Here is a 21,076-nt window from a genome sequence, read left to right as displayed (position 1 = left end):
AGCTCAGAGTAGAGAGCTTGTTCCGGGAGTCTAATATTGGGCATGTGGACAATGTGTTGATCCAGTAGACCATAAATGTGATGTTACGAAATAGCCCATCGGAGCTGATTGAGCGTGGTCAATGCCTCGATGCTGGGGATGTTGGCCTGAGAGAGAACGCTGACATGGGTGTGCCTATTCTGCCAATGGATTTGCAGGATTTTGCGGAGACAGTGTTGGTGGTACTTCTCCAGTGCTTTGAGGTGCCTGCTGTACATAGTCCATGTCTCTGAAGCATAAACACCGCACGGACAGGGGTGGTCTGCATCATTCACAGCAAGCTGCTGTTTTCCTTCTCCCCTGGGCCACTGAAGCCTGCTGCATTTTTCCACTTTGCTTTTTGCCCTTCCATTTCTAGCTGCCTTCCTCCTCACCCGCTCAGCTATTCACCATGTTCCCATAAATGGCTTGCATTTCTCTCACCCTTGCTTTCAAATCCCTCCATATCCTCGCCCCCTCCCTATCTCTGTAATCTCCTCTGAGCCTCACAACCCTCCGAGGTATCTTCGTTCCTCTAATTCTGCCCTCTCGAGAATCCCTGATTATAATAGCTCAACTACTGGTGGCCGTACCTTCTACTGCCCGGGCCCCAAGCTTCTGGAACTCCCTCCCTAAAACTCTCCGCCTCTCTACCTCTCTTTCCTCCTTTAAGACGCTCCTTAAAACCTACGCCTTTTACCAAGCTTATGATCATCTGCCGTAATTTCTTCTTATGTGGCTCAGTGTCAAATTTATTTGTTTTCTCTTATAACACTCCTGTGAAGCACCTTGGGACGTCTCACTATATTAAAGGCGCTATATCAATGTAAGTTGTTGTTACTGTGGTGTTTAGGTGTCTGTGTTTTTCCCCTTGCTCTTTTTAAATGCTGTTCATCTGTAACATCTGCCAGATTTGATGAAGAAGTGCTTCCAGCATTTTACTATTCTTGTTTCCAGTTTAAGCCTCTGCAGTGTGTCCCTTTAAATTTGGACTGTGTGCAACAATCATTAATTGCGTTTTCGATAAATTACACCTGGCTTTGCTTTAATCTCTCGCTTAAACAATGGCCCTTCCGATAAATCACGTTAAATGTTTTTGAGCAATGTCCACGGCTATCCGTCCAACAGTATCTACCTCTGTTTGCATCATGCTGCACCACGATAACTGCATGCTCAAACAATAAAGGTTCACCAATTGTGTGGTATGCGCTGTTTGCTATCCATTGCCAAGTATTTACGGTGCTGCGGTGCCAGAGTATCACCATGGACAGCAATGAGAAAGCTATTGGAAGGCAAGCCCCACAGTAGTTACAGCGTCAGTAATGTGCTGGAGGCTTATCTGACATCCATTCCGATTACAACAACTTGGAACAAGTTGACCTAATGGACTCAATCAACACATGGCATCCCATAAATATTCTATCGGCAGTATAAGAGGGGAATAAATAGTTAGGCAGGCACCTGTTAAGTCCTGCAGTTTGTTTTTTAGGGGTGGATCTTGTGGATTAGCTGTTGTGGGTACAGGTCGAAGTATGCAGTGGGAATTCGGCATGGAGGTTCTGACCTGTTCTGACGAAGGGTCATCGACCCGAAACGTTAACTCTGCTTCCTCTCCACAGATGCTGCCTGACCCGCTGAGATTTCCAGCATTTTCTGTTTTAATTCCAGATTCCAGCATCCGCAGTATTTTGCTTTTGGGTTACTGTGCTCTGCAGGCTTTTCCATCCATCATCATCATATGATGGATGGAAATCGAGGAAGACTTGCTTCCACCCTTAGCATGAGTCCTTAGGTGGCTGAACAGTCCAATACGAGAGCCACAGTCCCTGTCACAGGTGGGACCGATAGTCGCTGAGGGAAAGGGTGGGTGGGACTGGTTTGCCGCACGCTCCTTCCGCTGCCTGCGCTTGGTTTCTGCATGCTCTCGGCGATGAGACTCGAGGTGCTCAGCGCCATCCCAGGTGCACTTCCTCCACTTAGGGCGGTCTCTGGCCAGGGACTCTCAGTGGGGATGTAGCACTTTATCAGGGAGGCTTTGAGGGTGTCCTTGTAACGATTCCGCTGCCCACCTTTGGCTCGATTGCCATGAAAGAGTTCCAAGTAGAGCACTCGCTTGCTTATCCTTTGGGACACGCATGTCCAAATTCCTGCAAAGCGCTTCTGTCATGCAAAGTTCAGAGCTGGGTTCACTCATTTGTAAAATAAATGTCAAGTGTATTCATTTCATGGGATTTTTTTTTAGATTACACGACAAGGTATCGCTTGTTTTCAGACTGAAACTGTTTTGCATTGCATAGCAACAAAGAACACCCTCCAAGGCTTCAGAGGACTTTGAGCCTTTCCTTCAGCCAGTCTTTGTTGAATTGTTTACCAACAGTACTATTTTACCATGGAGTCAAGAATATAATTACAACTTGCGCCAGTCCAACAGACTCTGCATCGCCATGCAAATCTAAATATTATACATATAAATAGTAGTACTTGTACTCAAATCAGTGCAAAGAATTATCAGAATTCTTTTTGGGGGGAGTTACCATGGAAACAGTTAACTGGTCTCCAGTTAGTCTTGGGTAATCTTTGCCACTGGACCAAGACCTAACTCTGTCAAGCCCGTGTGGTGGCTGGTGTGCAACGGCCACCACACGTTAAAAAAATCCACGCACAGGCATCTTCCAACCTTCACGATGTAGTTCTGGATCTGGAATATTAGATCCTTCATTGAAACACCTGTGAACTCATCCCTTTTTGGCGTGGAAGCAAGTCATCCTCGCTTCGAGGGACTGCCTATGATGATGAGATAGCTGTGGCTCACTGTTGGCACACTTACTTCTCAATCAGAATGCTGTGGGTTCAAGTCCCACTCCACAGACCTGAGCACAAAATCGAAGCTGACACTCTCTCAGTGCTGAGAATCGTAGAATTGTACATCGCGGCAGGAGGCCATTCGGCCCATCCAGTCCACGCCAGCTCATTCGAAGTGCAATCTGGTTAGCCCCACTCCCCTACTCTTTCTCCACAACCCTGCAATTTTGTCTCCTTCAAGTATTTATCAAATTCCCTTTTGAGGGCGACTATTGAATCTGTTTCCACCACCCCATCAGGCAGCTCATTCCAGGGGGAGGACAGTGCTGCTTGGTGTTCTGGCCAATATACCTGAACCAACATCGCTAAACACGGGTTATCTGTTTGTGGGGCCCTGTGCGCAAATTGACTGCCGCATTTCCCACATTGCAACAGTGATTACAATCCAAAAGTGCTTCATTGGCTGTAAAGTGCATTGGGACATCCTGAGGTCGTGAAAGGCGCTATATAAATGCAAGTCTTTCTTTTCTTTTATCATTGCCAGTCGGTAGCTCCCTTCCCTCTTACTCAGAAGTTTGTGACTTGCAATCTTCGGGGCAGGACACGATCGTATAATCTTCTTTGCGGTCAATACAAAAATAGGGAGTGCGGTTAACTGTGAAGTGGACTGTAAGCGACTTCAGGAGGACAGTAGATTGGGCAGTTAAGATATCATACAAACTTAATGCGGAGAAATACGAGCTGAAATGAGAGGAGATCTTATTGAAACATATAAGATTCTGAAGGGGCTTGACAGAGAGGATGTTTCCCCTCGTGGGGGAATCAAGAACTAGGGGGACATAGTTTCAGAATAAGGGGTCACCCATTTAAACCGGAAATGAGGAGGAATTTCTTCTCTCAGATGGTCGAGAATCTTTGGAATTCTCTGCCTCAGAGAGCTGTGGAGACTGGGTCATTGAATATATTTAAGGTGGAGATAGACAGATTTTTGAATGATAAGGGAATCTGTCTATCTCCACCTTTGGAGAGCGGGCAGGGAAGTGGAGTTGAGGCCAAGATCAAATCAGCCATGATATTGAATGGCGGAGCAGGCTCAAGGGGCCAAATGGCCGACTCCTGTTCCTATTTCTTATGTTCTTATGAATCTTTTTAGGAGGAAGAACAAGGGGACAGATACACCAAGGGGGTGAATTTCCTAGGAGCATCTCCCATTTTTCCATCATAACCTCAACGGAAGTTCAGCGTAACATCCCATTTATGGGCATTGCTACAGTAGGCGGATATGGTAATATTTTAAAAATGAGTAGGGATGCAGAGACAATTCGAAGTTCATATACACAGATCTTTAGAAGTGGGGGACCGCAAGTTGATAAAGCTGTGAAATAAAAGGCATGAGATCCTAGGTTTTATACATATGGGTATGAAATACAAAAGCAAAAAGGTAATACTAATAAACATGTGCAAAATCACTGGCTAGGCCACAGTTAGAATGTTCCATCCAGTTCTGGGTACCATACTTTCGAGAAAGATTATCAAGGCCACGGAGAGGCTGCAGAAGAAATGATAAGGTGATTCCAGGGATGACGGACTTTAATTATAAGCATGGACTAGAGGACCTGGAGCCCTATTCTTTCCAAAAAAGAAGGTTTTGAGGAGATTCAATAGAGACATTCAAAATTATGGGAGGCTTTGATTAAATAAATTGGAAAACCGATTTCCTTTTGTTGGTTAGTCACTGTCTCGAGAGAATAAATTTAGGATCATGAAAAAATGAAGGGAGAGATTTCAACAATATTTTTTACACAAAAGATTGTTAGTACATGGCATACCCTACCGGTGTCAGCTGTGGCTCAGTGGGTAGCACTCTCACCTCTGAGTCAGAAGGTTGTGGGATTATAGTCCCACTCCAGGGACTCCAGCACAAAAATCTAGGCTGAGACTCCAATGCAGTGCTGAGGGAGTGCTGCACTGTTGGAGGTACCATATTTTGGATGAGACGTTAAACCGAGGCCCCATCTGCTCTCTCACACCCCTTTCAGTCATGCATTTAACCTTCTAATCTGTTTTTCAGATTGAGGCGAGGGTGATACCAACTGGGCCACAATTGGTATCTATATAGAATGTTAGAAATTTCAGTACATCAGGATACGAATAAAACACCATATAAAGCCAGAACTGAACATTCTCAGTTGTTAGCAGCAGCACCTTCTAAATCCTTCCTGTGGAAGCTTGTCGATTTTGAGTGACACAATTAGCAGAGGTGAACATACCAACAGTTAGTAAACAGAGCAAGTTACTGCTTGAAAAATGAAAAAGTATGGAAAAGCAAAAGAAATGCTGGTATCAGTATAAACAAAAATTTGGGGGGTAAAGTTCAGTTTTGGATGAGACATGGAAGAACAGACCTCAATGGAGAGAAACATTGAATAGGGTTCATATTGGGCGGGCATTCCGCTACTGCCCATTTTGTCCCCCTCAAAGTTGAGTTCCCCCCCCCCCCCCCCGCCCCGTGTCCAACACATATAAGCGAAAGGACTTCCAATCCACAGATGCATTGAATCTGTAGATAAAAAGGCTCCTGATCGCTCGTGGGGTAACTGCACCACTTGGCTGTTAGTACTCAGGTATACAGATATTTAAGACGATTAAAGGAGTTGATTGTGTAGATGGAGAGACACTATTTCTTCTGGTGAGGGGATGTCCAGAACAAGGCAGCTTCCTGACATCAAGGGGTGATGTCAGGAAGCACTTCTTCACACAAAGGGTCGTGGAAATCTGGAACTCTCTTCCCCCAAAAAGGTGTTGAGGCTGGGGGCCAATTGAAAGTTTCAAAACTGGGATTGATAGATTTTTGGGAGGCAAAGGTATTAAGGGATAGGGAACCAAGCTAGGTAGATTGGTTAAGGATACAGATCAGTCTAACTGAATGGGAGAATAGGCTTGAGGGACTGAATGGCCTCCTCCTGTTCTTGCGTTCCTAAGTTGGGATGGTCCCATATCCAACCTCTGTATTTCCATTTCTTTCGGTGGGGGAGAGGCCCAAACCTGGAATAAGTTCTGAGAAGTGTCTAGGTCTCCGCTGCTGAACCTGCCAAAGTGCACGGGGTCAGGGGGCAAGTCCTCTGTTTGACATGAACACAGCAGGTGGTCACACCCCAAGGGGCGCTTCTAGGCCGCCTGCCCACTGAAGATGCTGGAATCTCCAGGCCAAAAGTGGCTTGTCAGGTGGATGCCAGATTCCACCCTCCCCCCCCCCCCCCCCCCCCAGAAACATTTAGAAGCTGCTACCTTCTATTTTTTACTTATTGAGATATATTACCAGGGGTGCTGCTCAGGTGATCCCCTTTACCAGGTGAACGCCCGTTCACCCACCACCCCTTGTACTCGCTGACCTACATTGGCTCCCTGTGACCAGGTCACCTGACAAGCTTTCAGTAGAGCCTCGCTTTGAAAATTCTCATCCTTGTTTTCAAAACCTTCCATGGCCTCGTCCCTCCCTATCTCGGTAACCTCCTCCAGCCCTACAACCCTCCAAGATCTCTGTACTTCTCCAATTCTAGCCTCTTGAGCATCCGCGATTTTCATCGCTCCACCATTGGTGGCCGTGCCTTCAGCTGCCCAGGCCCAAAGCTCTGGAATTCCCTCCCCAAACCTCTCTACCTCTCTCCTTTAAGATGCTCATTAAAAACCTATCTCTTTAACCAACCTGCCCTAATATCTCCTTAAGTGGCTCGGTGTTTGATAACACTTCTATGAAGCACCTTGGGATGGTTTACTACTTTAAAGGTGCTGAATAAATGCAAATTGTGTTTGTGTACCTCAGCCAACCATATGCCAGTTCTCTTTGAGGGCTGGGTATACTGGAAATCCAACGTGGGGAGTCCGCACTCTGGTGCCCCAAGCCTCCTCCTCACCCCCACCCCCTCCCCTCGTGCCAATGGCCTTGTTTCGGGATGGTGGAAACTCCGCCCCCATGAAGCTGATCGGCAACTCCAGTGTGGGACAGCGGGAGTTCGCTAGAAGGGATGTGGATTTTCAGCCCCAGGCTTTGGGGAAAGAAGATTCCCGATCACCAGTTCATTTTGGCTTTGCTCAAAGACAGAAATAAAAAAAAGAAACTGTCCCTTCTTTCTGTCGCTCTCGTTGCTTCTCCGCCACTCTCTAACTCTTTCTCTCTCCCTGGAGTGGGAACGCCACCGTTGGCTTTAGCATCCCAGGATCGGGAGCGGAAGGAAGTCAGTCAGCTTTCCCACTCTAGGTTGCCGACTCTTACTTTGAAGTGTGCACATGGCCAGAGAATCGGGCTCAGTTGTGGTGCCCCCCATGGTCAAATACCAACGCTCACCAACTCGGCTCCATATGTGAAGGGTAGCCACTGGAGTGAGCTACCTGAGGGTCACCGGTACCTGTGGACCTATCATCATCTTCTTCATCCCCGGCAGTCCCGCGGAATCGAGGAAGACTTGCTTTCACTCTTAAAATGAGTCCTTAGGTGGCTGAACCGTCCAATACGAGAGCCACAGTCCCTGTTACAGGTGGGACAGATAGTTGTTGAGGGAAGGGGTGGGTGGGACTGGTTTGCCGCACGCTCTTTCTGCTGCCTGCGCTTGTTTTCTGCATGCTCTCGGCGACGAGACTCGAGGTGCTCAGCGCCCTCCCGGATGCACTTCCTCTACTTAGGGCGGTCTTTGGCCAGGGACTCCCAGATGTCAGTGGGGATGTTGCACTTTTTCAAGGAGGCTGTGGACCTATACCATACACCTCACCCTCCAGCCCCTCCTCCGTAAGCCATGACCTTATTGAATGGTGGAGCAGGCTCGAGGGGCCGTATGGCCTACTCCTGTTCCTATTCCTTATGTTCTTATATAAGGAACCATATGGCATTGCAAATCAGGAAGTGGCGGGCACATAGCCCGCACTGAAAGGAAAATCATGGGCTGGAGTTTCCCAATGTGTGGTCCCAGCTGGCAAAGCATTGGAAAACATACTCCTGTGTGTCAAGCAAGGGTTAGTCTCTGTGGGGTCTGCGGTTAAAGGCAGAAATGCTGCAGGGCAAGGTGACATGTAGGTTCTTCTGCTATAAAAATTAACAAGTTAATGAATGTCCTGGCAACAAGTTTACTTAAAGCAAGAAGATGCTAAACATGGTGTAACAGAAGACACACCTCAAGCTAAAATTCTTGGCACAGTTGAAGAAATGAATCCAAAATGGACAGAATGGTTACAGCACAGAAGGAAGCCATTCATCCCCTTAATCCCATGCTGGCTCTCTGCAAGAACACCTCAACTAATCCCCACTCCCCCGCCCTTTCCCCGTAGTCCCGCAAATCTTTTTCCTTCGGGCACTTACCCCAATTCCCTTTTGAAAGCCGCAATTGAATCTGCCTCCACCACCCTCTCAGGCAGCGCAATCCAGATCCTAAACGCTCGCTACGTGAAAAAAGATTTTCCTCGTGACAGAAAGGATGCCACGGCACTATCGGAAGCAGAGCGGGGGGGCAGGGGTAGGGGGGGGGTAGGGGAGGGGGGTGTAGGGGAGGGTAGGGGGAGCCATCTCCCCGGCATCCTGGCCAATAATTAACCTTCAACCAACATCACGGCTCCAAAAGTCCACAGCACAACTCCGCCAGGGTGAGTGCAGCAAAGTGGATGTTGTGGCTTCTGCTGCTGACGCCAGCAGAGTATGGACAGAGTCACCTCCTCGCCGTATCGTCACTGGATGGCGACCCCCAGTCTGGGCATGCCTCAGATGCCCGCTAGAGGATGGGGACACGAAGCCAGCCAGCCAGCGCCATCTGAGATTTTCTGGTTGAAATGTTGGCAGGTCAGTCCGCTTTATAAGGAAGCCGATATCATTCATGGGTGTTCAGGTGGGCCCTACTTTCACCCTTAAGCCAATCTGTATGCCGGGATCGCCAGGTTGCTGGGCGGAAAGGAAGGGGGGTGGGGGGGGGGGTGCGCTGAGGAAATTCCAGGGGTGGAGCTGCCCTCTTCCGCCCATGCCCCCCTCTTCCCCCCACCCCCTCTTCCCCCCACCCCCCACCCACGGCCACCTGCCTCATGGGCAAGAGTTCAGGATGAAGAGCAGACCTAGCTGCCCCAGGCCCATGTGCAGAGTGGCAGCCCCACCCCTGGGTGGGTCTACTGGATGGAGATCCGATGCTGCCATGGTCCTGCCTGAAGTTCCGTCCTCGCTGGGTCTCTGAGGCCTGACTGTTGCTGCCACTCCGCTAGCAGGCCTGAGGACTCTTGAGCCCACTGTGAACCAACAACAACAACAACAACATGTATTCATATATAACACCTTTAACGTAATGAAACGTCTCAAGGTGTTTCACAGCGGTGTCATGAGATTTAAAAGATTTGACACCGAGCCACATAAGTAGAAATTAGCGCAGGTGGCCATAAGCTTTGTCAAAGAGGTAGGTTTTAAGGAGCAGACTTGAAGGAGGAAAGAGAGGTGGAGAGATTTTGGTGGGGAATTCCAGAGCTTGGGGCCTCGGCAACGGAAGGCACGGCCACCAATGGTTGAGCGATTATAATCAGGGGTGGTCAAGAGGGCAGAATTGGAGGAGCGCAGACATCTCGGGGGGGGGGGGTTGTGGGGCTGGAGGAGATGAGCGAGATAGGGAGGGGCGAGGCCATGGAGGGATTTGAAAGTAAGGATGAGAATTTTGAACCCCTGGGTTAATTGCAGGCGATGAGCAAAGCACATTTAGGACCCTGTTCAGGTTTCAAAAACAATGACATACTGATACCGTATTTACAGCCCAGAAACAGACTGGCAGGTGCAGGCCAGTGTTTATGTTCCATCCGAGGCAGCTGCTCCCGTACTATACACCTTGGGCATGAGGAGATTAATTTATTGTGTGCATTGGAGCTAGTACAGTTGGAGATTGTGTGTTAAGATGTAATCATTTTGTGCATTTAAGTTGCTCCTTAAACCCTACGGGCTGGATTTTCGATTGTCTACCGCCTCAGTTAGCGGCCAGAGGAGGCGTTAATGAGAGTGTAAGAGGTCACCAACCGGGAGCGCAGCGTGTAGCTCCCTGACGGAAGCTTCATTAGAGGCTCACCAGGGGCGCAAACCAGTAGCGCCAGGCTACTGACGATCGCTCTGATCCTGACGTATTCCTGGTGCAACGCCCGCGCTGGTGCCCCGGCAGTAAATTAGGTGCGGCCGCTTCATTTAGCCGCCGCCAAGAACAATGTCGGGAAACGCAGTGGGTCCAGGCTTGCAGGGTCATTAACTGGCAACTCCTTAAAGGGATGAGGAAGCGCTTCCCTTGGAGGTCACAGTCAGTGCAACGTTTACACATGGCACGGTGCGTGAGCCTCCGAGTTTGTAGCGGCAGACAGAAATACGAGCTCAGCTTGAGAAAAAGTGATTTTGAAAACTTCAATGTGAGCATTACTATGCCGCGCCTATAAGACTTGGCTTTTCCCGGGATCTGAATCGGAGTTCAGCACATGCGCCATGATTCAGTTAAATTTAGCGGCGGCATTTTCATTAATGCCCCCCCCAATGCTGGTGTGCAACGGCTGATTACAGCCAATCTTGAAGAGTAGTCACTGTTGGAATATAGGAAACGCGGCAGCCAATTTGCGCTCAGCAAGATGCCACAAACAGCAATGCAATAATGACCAGACAATCTGTTTTAGTGATGTTGGTTGAGGGATAAATATTGGCCATGACGCCGGGGAGAACTCCTCTACTCTTCTTTGAAATAGTGCCGTGGGATCTTTTACGTCCACTTGAGAGAGCAGACGGGGCCTCGATTTAACGTCTCATCCGAAAGACGGCACCTCCGGCAGTGCAGCACTCTCTTAGCACTGCACTGGAGTCTCAGCCTAGACTTTGTGCTCAAGTCTCCAGAGTGGGACTTGAACCCGCAACCTTTTGATTCAGAGGCAAAAGAGATACCAACTGAGCCATGGCTGACATAGACACCAGCTGTGACTACATGAAGGGCCTACAGCATTAACTGGCTTGCTTCTAGGAGCAGGCCTACATCAGGGAGAACACCTGGCCTGTTAACATGACCCACATCTGGAAATACAGGCAGGTTCAGGTTATATCAGGCAGAACACGCTTCCGGGGACAGTCTGCCTCATTCCTGCCCAGTTGGAGGAGGAGAAGATTAATCAGGCCGATTAAGTTTTATATTTTAAAGGTTTGTTAAGATAAACATCAATTGGATTTCTAAAACAGGAAATATGTTACTAATGCTTGTCAGCCTGTGGATCAGTTGGTATCTCTCTTGCCACTTCAAAAAGTACTTAATCGGCTGTAAAGCAATTTGGAACGTCCTGAGGTTGTGAAAGGCGCTATAGAAATGCAAGTCTGTCTTTTTTTGTTCCGAATGAGTGTTACAACACAGACTTCTATTTTGATAAAAGTGGAGTTGAGGCCGAAGATCAGCCATGATCTTATTGAATGGCGGAGCAGGCTCAAGGGGCTGAATGGCCAACTCCTGCTCCTAATTCTTATGTTAAGTTCGTATGATAAATATAGTATATATCATAGTTATGCAGGAGTATCTGTAGGATGTCAAACATTGACGTTAAAAAGAAATTGTGGCATATTAAGGCAAAAAGAATATTTATTTTCTTGCTAAGTACATTTCTTCTTTGTTTATTTCCTGTGTGTTCCTCAGATTATATGGATTACAGAAGCATTGTTGCAGTGAATGTGATCCCTTGCAGTCAGCTCACTTTTACTTTCCCAGCATGTATAATTAAAGTCAGAATGACTGAGCCCATATTGAGAAATTTAAGCTGATTAGAGAGAGCCAACATGAATTTGTAAAGGATGGGTCATGTCCAACGATTCTAACTGAATTTCTTGAAGAAGTTACTAAAGTAGTAGACAGGTGAATATCTATGGATGTAGTTTATAGGACTTCCAGAAGGCATTTGATAAGATTTGAAGGCAAATTATTGACTTAGTTAGGAGATTGGTTGGGCAGTAGAGAGGGATAATTGGTATCCAATCGAATTGGAAGGAAGGGACTAGTAGTGTCCCACAAGGATCTGTGCTGGGGCCTCAACTATTCACAATATTTATTAATAACTTAGATAACACAATAGAGAGCCTAATATTCAAGTTTGCCGATAACACAACGATTGGTGGCATAGTAAGTAGTATAAACAGGAGCATAAAAGTGCAAAGAGACATTGATAGATTAAGTGAGTCAGCAAAACTGTGGCAGATGGGTTTGTACGCAGGTAAGTGTGAGGACATCTGTTTTTGACCAAAAAAGGACAGATTGGAGTATTTTTTAAACAGTGGAACAGTGGAGGTCCAAAGACATTGAGAAATCCATATACACACATTACTAAAAATGTAGTTGTCAGTTAGGTACAAAAAGTAATCAGAAAGACTGATGGAATGTTAGCCTTTATAACTAGAGGGCCAGAATATAAATGAGAGGAAGTTTTGCTACAGCTGTACAAAGCCCTGGTTTGGGCACTGCACCTTAGAAAGATATATTGGCCTGGGAAGGAGTGCAATGCAGATTCACCAGAACGTTACCAGGGCTACAAGGGTTAGATTATGAAGAGAGCTTACATAAACTAGGCGTGTATTCCGTGGAAGATAGAAGGTTAAGGGGTGATTTGATTGAAGTTTTAGGATTTTGAAAGGAATTGATAGGGTAGATAGAGATAAACTTCTTTTCACTGGTGGCGGAGTCCAGGACAAGGAGACTATTGTGTCTGCAATAACTCATTAGACCGAGTACTGTAAACTCCAAACAGGTACAAACCTGGCTCTACTTTATTAGGGCCCGAAGTGATTACATTACAAGATGGCTGGCCTTTTATACCTGGGCTGCACACACGTGCGCACAGCCCAGTGACCTCCGACAGTGGCACCACCTGGTGGCTAGTAAACCCAAGCATGTATACATGACAATATCCCACTTTAAGATATTAGTAACAGTCTTTTTACAAATTGAGACGGTCCTGGGCTTTCCGCTCCCGAGTTGAACATCTCAGTTCAACTCCAGCTTTAGGCGAGCGTTCTGAGTCTGTTGTGACTGGAGGCTGGGTAGCCGATCTGATGGGAGTGGCAATGACCACGTCAGGGATTGAAAGTCCAGATTCATTGACCATGTCAGGGATTGAAAGTCCAGATTCATTGATGACAGTGGAGTCCTCTGATGACTGAGGGTAGGTTGGCTGGTCACTGATTGTGTCTTCCTCACACTGTTCCGGTGCTGCAGCTTTATCTGATCGACATGCTTCCTGCATGTCTGCCCATTCTTGAGCTTAACAATAAACACTCTGTTACCCTCCTTGACCGTAACAGTACCGCCGATCCATTTGGGACCTTGACCATAATTCAGTACACACACAGGATCATTGATAGAAATGTCGCGTGACACAGTAGCGCGATCATGATACCCTTGCTGACTTTGACGTCTGTATTCAACACGATTTTTCAAGTCGGGGTGGACAAAAGAGAGCCTGTTCTTGAGATCTCTTCATCAATAGTTCAGCAGGGGAGACCCCAGTAAGCGTATGGGGTCTTGTCCTGTAACTAAGCAATATGCGTGACAAGCGAGTTTGCAGTAAACCTTGAGTGACACATTTCAAACTCTGCTTGATGGTTTGGACCGCACGCTCTGCTTGTCCGTTGGATGCGGGTTTGAATGGTGCTGACCTCACATGTTTGACACCATTGAGTTTCACGAACTCTTGAAACTCCATACTGATGAAGCAAGATCCATTGTCGCTTACAACGATGTCAGGCAGACCATGCATAGCAAACATGACACGACCGCTCTCAATGGTAGCTGTGGATGTGCTGGATGACATGATTGTATACTCTATCCATTTGGAATAAGCATCCACCACAACTAAGAACATCTTTCCCAGGAAGGGACCTGCAAAGTCGATGTGGATCCTGGACCATGGTTTAGATGACCACGACCACAGACTCAGCGACGATTCCGCTGGTGCTTTACTAAGCTGCATGCAAGTGTTGCACTGATGCACACATGATTCCAGATCAGAGTCAATTCCAGGCCACCATACATGAGACCTGGCAATGGCTTTCATCATAACACCAGGATGCGTGCTATGTAGATCATGCACAAATTTCTCTCTGCCTTTCTTGGGCATAACAACACAATTACCCCACAGTATGCAATCTGATTGAATGGATAAACATAGAAACATAGAATGTAGGTGCAGGAGTAGGCCATTCGGCCCTTCGAGCCTGCACCACTATTCAATATCCCCTCTCATTCTTCTAAATTCCAGTGAATATTATCCTAGTCGATTCAGTCTTTCTTCATATGTCAGTCCTGCCATCCCGGGAATCAGTCTGGTGAACCTTCGCTGCATCCCGCAATAGCAAGAATGTCCTTCCTCAGATTAGGAGACGAAAATTGTACACAATCACACAATACTCAAGGTGTGGTCTCACCAAGGCCCTATACAACTGCAGTAAGACCTCCCTGTTCCTAAACTCAAATCCCCTCGCTATAAAGGCCAGCATGCCATTTGCTTTCTTTATTGCCTGCTGTACCTACATGCCTACCTTCAATGACACCCAGATCTCGTTGCACCTTCTCTTTTACTAATCTGTCACCATTCAGATAATAATCTGCCGCCTTGTTTTTGCCACCAAAGTGGATAACCTCACACTTAACCACATTATACTGCATCTGCCATGCATTTGCCCATTCACCTAACCTGTCCAAGTCCCCCTCCAGCCTCCTAGCATCCTCCTCACAGCTCGCACTGCCACCCAGCTTAGTGTCATCTGCAAACATGGAGATATTATATTCAATTCCTTCGTCTAAATCATTAATGTATATTGTAAATAGCTGGGGTCCCAGCACTGAACCCTGCGGCACCTCACTAGTCACTGCCTGCCATTCTGAAAAGGACCCGCTTATTCCCACTCTTTGCTTCCTGTCTGCCAACCAGTTCTCTATCCACGTCAATACATTACCCCCAATACCATGTGCCTTAATTTTGCACACTAATCTCTTGTGTGGGACCTTATCAAAAGCCTTTTGAAAGTCCAAATACACCACATCCATTGGTTCTCCTTTATCCACTCTACTAGTTACATCCTCAAAAAACTCTAGAAGATTTGTCAAGCATGATTTCCCTTTCATCAATCCATGCTGACTTGGACCGATCCTGTCACTGCTTTCCAAATGCGCTGCTATTACATCTTGATTCCAGCATTTCCCCCACCACCAATATCAAGCTAACTGGTCTATAATTCCCTGTTTTCTCTCTCTCTCCTTTTTTAAAAAGTGGGGTTACATTAGCTACCCTCCAATGCATAGGAACTGAACCAGAGTCCATGGAATGTTGGAAAATGACCATCAATGCATCTACTATTTCTAGGGCCACTTCCTTAAGTACTCTGGGATGCAGACTATCAGGCCCTGGGGATTTATTGGCCTTCAGTCCCTTCAATTTCCCTAACACCATTTCCTAACTAATAAGGATTTCCCTCAGTTCCCCCTTCTCGCTAGACCCTCAGTCCCCTAGTATTTTTGGGAGGTTATTCGTGTCTTCCTTCGTGAAGACAGAACCAAAGTATTTGTTCACTTGATCTGCCATTTCCTTGTTCCCCATTATGAATTCCCCTGATTCTGACTGCAAGTCTTCACTAATCTTTTTCTCTTCACATATCTATAGAAGCTTTTGCAGTCAGTTTTTATGTTCCCTGCAAGCTTCCTCTCATACTCTATTTTCCCCCTCCTAATTAAACCTTAGTCCTCCTCTGCTGATTTCTAAATTTCTCCCAGTCCTCAGGTTTGCTGCTTTTTCTGGCCAATTTATATGCCTCTTCCTTGGATTTGACTCTTTCCCTAATTTCCCATGTTAGCCACGGTTGAGCCACCTTCCCATTTTTATTCTTACGCCACACAGGAATCTACAATTGTTGTAGTTCATCCATGTGATATTTAAATCGCTGCCATTGCCTATCCACCGTCAAACCTTTAAGTATTATTCTCCAGTCTATCCTAGCCAATTCACGTCTCATACCGTCGAAGTTCCCTTTCTTTAAGTTCAGGACCTTAGTCTCTGAATTAACTGTGTCACTCTCCATCTTTGCGATGGATGTAAGGTTTTGTCTCCTCATACATTTGCTTGGGTATGGCAGACCAATCACCACTGAGGATACAGCGTTTCACAACCGATAATATCGGGTCCTGGCTGATACAGGTCTTAATTTATTGGGCCGTGACAGCGGTTCCTTCACTTTCAAAAGCATCCATGACTAACAGTAGGTCTGCCGGTTGTGGCGTTTCCACCTCCGGTGTGGGCAACAGCAGACGGCTCAATGCATCGGCATAATTCTCAGTGCCAGTTCTATGGCGAATGACATAATCATAGGCAGATAATGTCAGCACCCACCTCTGGATGCGGGACGATGCATTGGTATTGATACCTTTGTTTTCCGAAAACAATGAAATAAGTGGCTTTTGATCTGTTTCCAGTTCAAACCAAAGACCAAACAGATACTGATGCATCTTTTTAACCCCATACACATAGACTAGTGCTTCTTTCTCTATCATGCTGTAGGCTCTTTCCGCCTTTGACAAACTTTTTGAAGCATATGTAACAGGTTGTAATTTGCCCGACTCATTAGTTTGTTGGACCTTTTGGCTAAGATCAAGTGTAGTATCTGTTCTTATCAGTTTAATATCCCCTATGGGGACATGATATTGAATTGATTTTTGGACAGGGAGCTGGATCAGGGGCATGCCCCGCCCACTCCATGCACCGACCTGGTATTGCAATATTTCCAGGATCGGTGCAACTTCGCCTCTCGGCCTTTTGGCCTAAGATCAAACACATTGGCGCAAAGTGATCTTTGGCGTTAGAGTTGATCTGGAACGAAATTGAATTTAAAAAAAAAAATTAGTTTGTTGGAGCACGCAACCAACTCCATATGACGAAGCATCACAGGCCAATACTAGAGGCTTACACGGATCATAATGTACCAGCAGCTTGTTAGAGCAAAGCAGATTAGTAGCTTTCTCAAAAGCTCTATCTTGAGACGCCTTTTCTTAGTAGCACGTGCAGTGGCTCTAATAAGGTGCTCAATCTAGATAAGAAATTACCGAAGTAGTTGAGTCGACCAAGGAACAAACACAGCTCTGTCACGTTCTGAGGCTTGGGTGCATTTTTGATGGCCTTGGTTTTCGAGTCCGTAGGCCTGATACCGTCAGCAGCAATTTTCCTCCCCAGGAATTTGACTTCCTGTGCCACGAAGACGCACTTCAAGTGTTTCAGTCTGACTCCCACTTTGTCCAGACGATGTAGAACCTCTTCCAGGCTGTTCAGTTGTTTGGCGGAGTCACGACCTGTGACCGTCATCTTGGAACACGACAGTTCTGGGGACGGACTTCAGCAGACTCTCCATGTTCCTCTGAAATATGGCTGCAGCCGAGCGAATTCCAAAAGGACACCTGTTGTAAATAAACAGTCCTTTATGAATGTTGATGCACGTAAGTTTCTTCGACGTGTCGACCAACTCCTGCGTCATGTAGGCCGATGTCAGATCTAGTTTTGTGAATGACTTCCCCCGGTTAGCACTGCAAACAGCCTTCGGTAATGGGTAGTGATCCTGTTTCGAAACTCGGTTGATCGTAACCTTGTAGTCTCCACAAATCCTGACAGTACCATCATTTTTCAACACGGGAACAATGGGGCTGGCCCATTTGTTAAATTCGACCGGTGATATGATGCCTTCACGCTGGAGTCTGTCCAGTTCGATTTCGAACTTCTCCCTCATCATGTACGGAACCGCCCGAGTTTTATGATGGACGGATCTTGCATCTGAGTCCACGTGGCTCTGCATCTTGGCTCCCGTGAAATTGCCGATGCCTGGTTCAAACAGTGAGGGGATCTTGCTCAGCACTTGAGCACATGGAGTATCCTCCATCGACGACACGCTTTGATCTTGTTCCAGTTCCTTTTGATTTTTTCTAACCAGTTCCTGCCAAACAGCATTGGACCATTGCCTGGAACAATCCATAATGGTAAATCATGAACCGCACCATCATACGACACCTTGATTACTGCACTGCCAATCACCGTTATGAGTTTTTTAGTGTACGTACGCAACTTGGCATTGACTGGACTCAGCTTAGTCCTCACAGCCTTAGTATCCCACAGCCTGTCGAATGTCCTCTGGCTCATTATTGATTGACTCGCACCCGTGTCCAATTCCATTGATACCGGCACACCATTAAGTTTTACATTAATCATTATCGGTTCGCTCTTTGTTAGGAACGAATACAGTCCATACACTTCCTCCTCTGGTATCTCGGATTGCATGCCCGGATCCACGCTAAACTGGTCATCATCTTCCACGTGGTGTGTGGTAGCACGCTTGCTCAGTTGCGGACACATGCGCTGGAGATGCCCCACTCTCGAACAGCCTTTACAAGTATACTGTTTAAACCGACACTGATGATGCCGATGATTTCCCCCACAACGCCAACACGGTGATATCAGATTCATTCCCTTTGGCGGACTTTGAGCAGCCACAGGTTTTGCGTACACAGTCGGGTAGGCCCTGCCAAATGCAGCTCTGCCAAACGACGATATTATCTTGTTTACAGTATTTGCCGAGTTCCGATTTTTCAATGATATCTGCTTTAAGCTTTTGTCTGTTGTCATGCATGTGGGCAATCATGATGCCCTTGCTCAAATCCAGCGTCTCCGCCGCCAGTAGCTTACTCAGGATTACCTCGTGGTTGATGCTGATTACAAAGAAGTCCCGCAGCATGTCTGCCAATGCAGTTTCGAACTTATACGGTCCAGCTAGACGTCTTAGGTCAGCAATGAATTCCGTTACATCCTAGCCCTCAGAACGAACGTGCGTTTATCTGGTTTGAGATGGTCACGTACCAGAGCACACAGTGTTTCATAGTCCCTGTCCGTTGGACTTAAGGGGGAGAGGAGATTTTTATGAGTCCATAGATTTTCGGACCGCAAACCGTGAGGAGGACTGTCCGGTGCTGAACTGCGTCTGCCTCTTTCTCCATTTTGTTTGCCACGAAGTACTGGTTCAAGCGGGCTACAAAGTCTGCCCAATCTTCTCCCTCCACGAATCGCTCCAGAATTCCAATTGTGCTCATTTTTACATGCGAAGGTTCTTGTTACCTCGTCACCAAATGTTGTGTCTGCAATAACTCAATAGACTGAATACTGTAAACTCCGAACAAGTACAAACCTGGCTGTACTTTATTAGGGCCCGAAGTGATCACATTACAAGATGGCTGGCCTTTTATACCTGGGCCGCGCACACATGCGCAAAACCCAACGACCTCTGACAGTGGCGTCACCTAGTGGCTAGTAAAACCAAGCTTACATGCATGACAGAGACGTAACCTTAAAAACAGAGCGAGGCCATTCAGGAGAGAAGTTAGGAAATATTTCTTCATGCAGAGGGTGGTAGACATGGGGAACACTCTTCCACAAAAAACAATAAATGCTAGCTCAATTAATAATTTTAAATCTGAGATCGATAAGTATTTGTTAGGTAAGGGCATCAGGGAATATGGAGCTAAGGCAGGCAAATGGAGTTTTACAGAGAATTTACAACACAGAAACATGTCATTTGACCCAACTGGCCTGTGCTGGTGTTTATACTCCACACGAGCCTCCTCCCACTCCCTATTTCATCTCACCATATCAGCATAACCTTCTAACATGCAGTAATTCCCTGGTGGATTCGAACTCTACCCCTACCAATGAATTACCCAGTCGAAGCTTCCTCCCCAGAATCGCCCTGAAAAGCTTCACTTCTGAGAAAGCCCTGAGCCCTAAGTCTCACCCAGCTTGGGACACTCGCGATCATGCTCACCACTACACACACAGTTGGTTTCCTCGCTCAGCTCAGGTGTGGGAAGTCACTGCCTGGTTTTCAGTCTCGACGGCTTCTTCTGCGGAACTGTGGCTTCCTCCTGGTGCATCGATCTTAGTGGAGCGAGAGCGAGAGGGCGAGAGAGCTCTCTCTCGATACAAGCTGCAAGCTCCAAGCTACAAGCTAAAAGCTACAAGCTACCAGCTAAAGATAAAGTGGAAAGTGCCTGTCTTTATGGGAGTCGTGCTACCCCCTATCTTTCCCGCCAATCTTTAAAATCCTTTTGTGTCTAAGCACGGGTACTTAGTCAGTGATGGGCCATCAACCCATGTGTATTGGGCTGATGGCCCTTAGAGTGGGCATTTCTCTCAGTCTTTGTGTTGGGAAAGACCTGACTCCTCTTTGGCTGGCCGGGCGAGAGGGTTCATTGTTCTGCTCTTCTTCTGAGATGGAGGTAAGAGGTGCTTTTGCATATTAGAGTGGCTTTGTCAATGGCCCCCCCCTTCCTGGCCGACTGCTCTTTTGTCAATGGATGACTGACTGCTCTTTTGTCCCAGCTAACTGCCATGCGGTCTCTGGAGTGCTAATAAAAACAGCCGTTTCACTTATCTGCGCAGGGTGTCCCCAGCACAAGGAAAATACCCTCAGAAAAAAAATAAAATCCACAAAGTATTCTCGACTGAGTCCATTCTTTAAACAGAAACTTTGCGATCTCTTCAGTTCCCCGTTTGATGCTTTTTCTTTCCATAAAGCATCACTCGACGAGAGAGCAAAGTCTCGCACAAGTGAAGCTGTTCCCCTGATTTTACAATTTAAAACCCCAGAAATGTACCCCTTACTGCGTGTCACAGTTCCCTTCTACCACAGTCAAGACATCAGTGAAAACGGCTTCTTAACACATGGTTCGGTTCCACTCCATGAGACGTTACAAAAAAACACCGCGCACATCGCACCGTACAGCATTGACAGTTGGTAACACATTACAAAAAATCACAACAGCGCACATCGCGCAATACAGAGCGTAAAACTCTAACCAGAATATACAATACACTTGCTTACAGAACTTGGTACATTACAAATTTTAGCAGGGAGAAACCATCATCAACACACATCAATTACACCTCTCCGTGTCGATCTAACACCCCTTGCCACTGCGCTCGGTGCATCTGGCTCCCTCGCCTGTAGCTGGTGTAAAACAAGTAGGCTACAAGCAACAATTGTATGATAATCAATGCATGGGGACAGACGCGGATCCAGAGGGGAATCTCTAATCTCAGACCGATGTCCCACCACGGTGGCGAGACAATCCCCTTGATCTCCTCCCCCATTTCTATTGTCTTTTGCTCTAAGTTGTAAAAATGTTTCTGGGAGAGCTCGACGGCCTTTATTAACTCAGTGAGG

General features: G+C 46.8%; 1 protein-coding gene and 1 pseudogene across 5 annotated transcripts in view; both read left to right on the top strand.

The window, feature by feature from the left end:
- Positions 1-21,076, top strand: part of LOC139277947 (uncharacterized) — a 123,278-nt gene that overhangs the window by 25,848 nt on the left and 76,354 nt on the right. The gene's annotated exons all lie outside the window — the stretch shown is intronic.
- On the top strand, positions 16,444-16,623 carry LOC139279072 (U2 spliceosomal RNA; annotated as a pseudogene).

The sequence above is a fragment of the Pristiophorus japonicus genome, chromosome 13, assembly GCF_044704955.1.
Source record: "Pristiophorus japonicus isolate sPriJap1 chromosome 13, sPriJap1.hap1, whole genome shotgun sequence".
Lineage (NCBI taxonomy): Eukaryota > Metazoa > Chordata > Chondrichthyes > Pristiophoridae > Pristiophorus > Pristiophorus japonicus.
The sequence above is the reverse complement of the archived record's forward strand: the minus strand, read 5'-3'. Positions and strand labels throughout refer to the sequence as shown.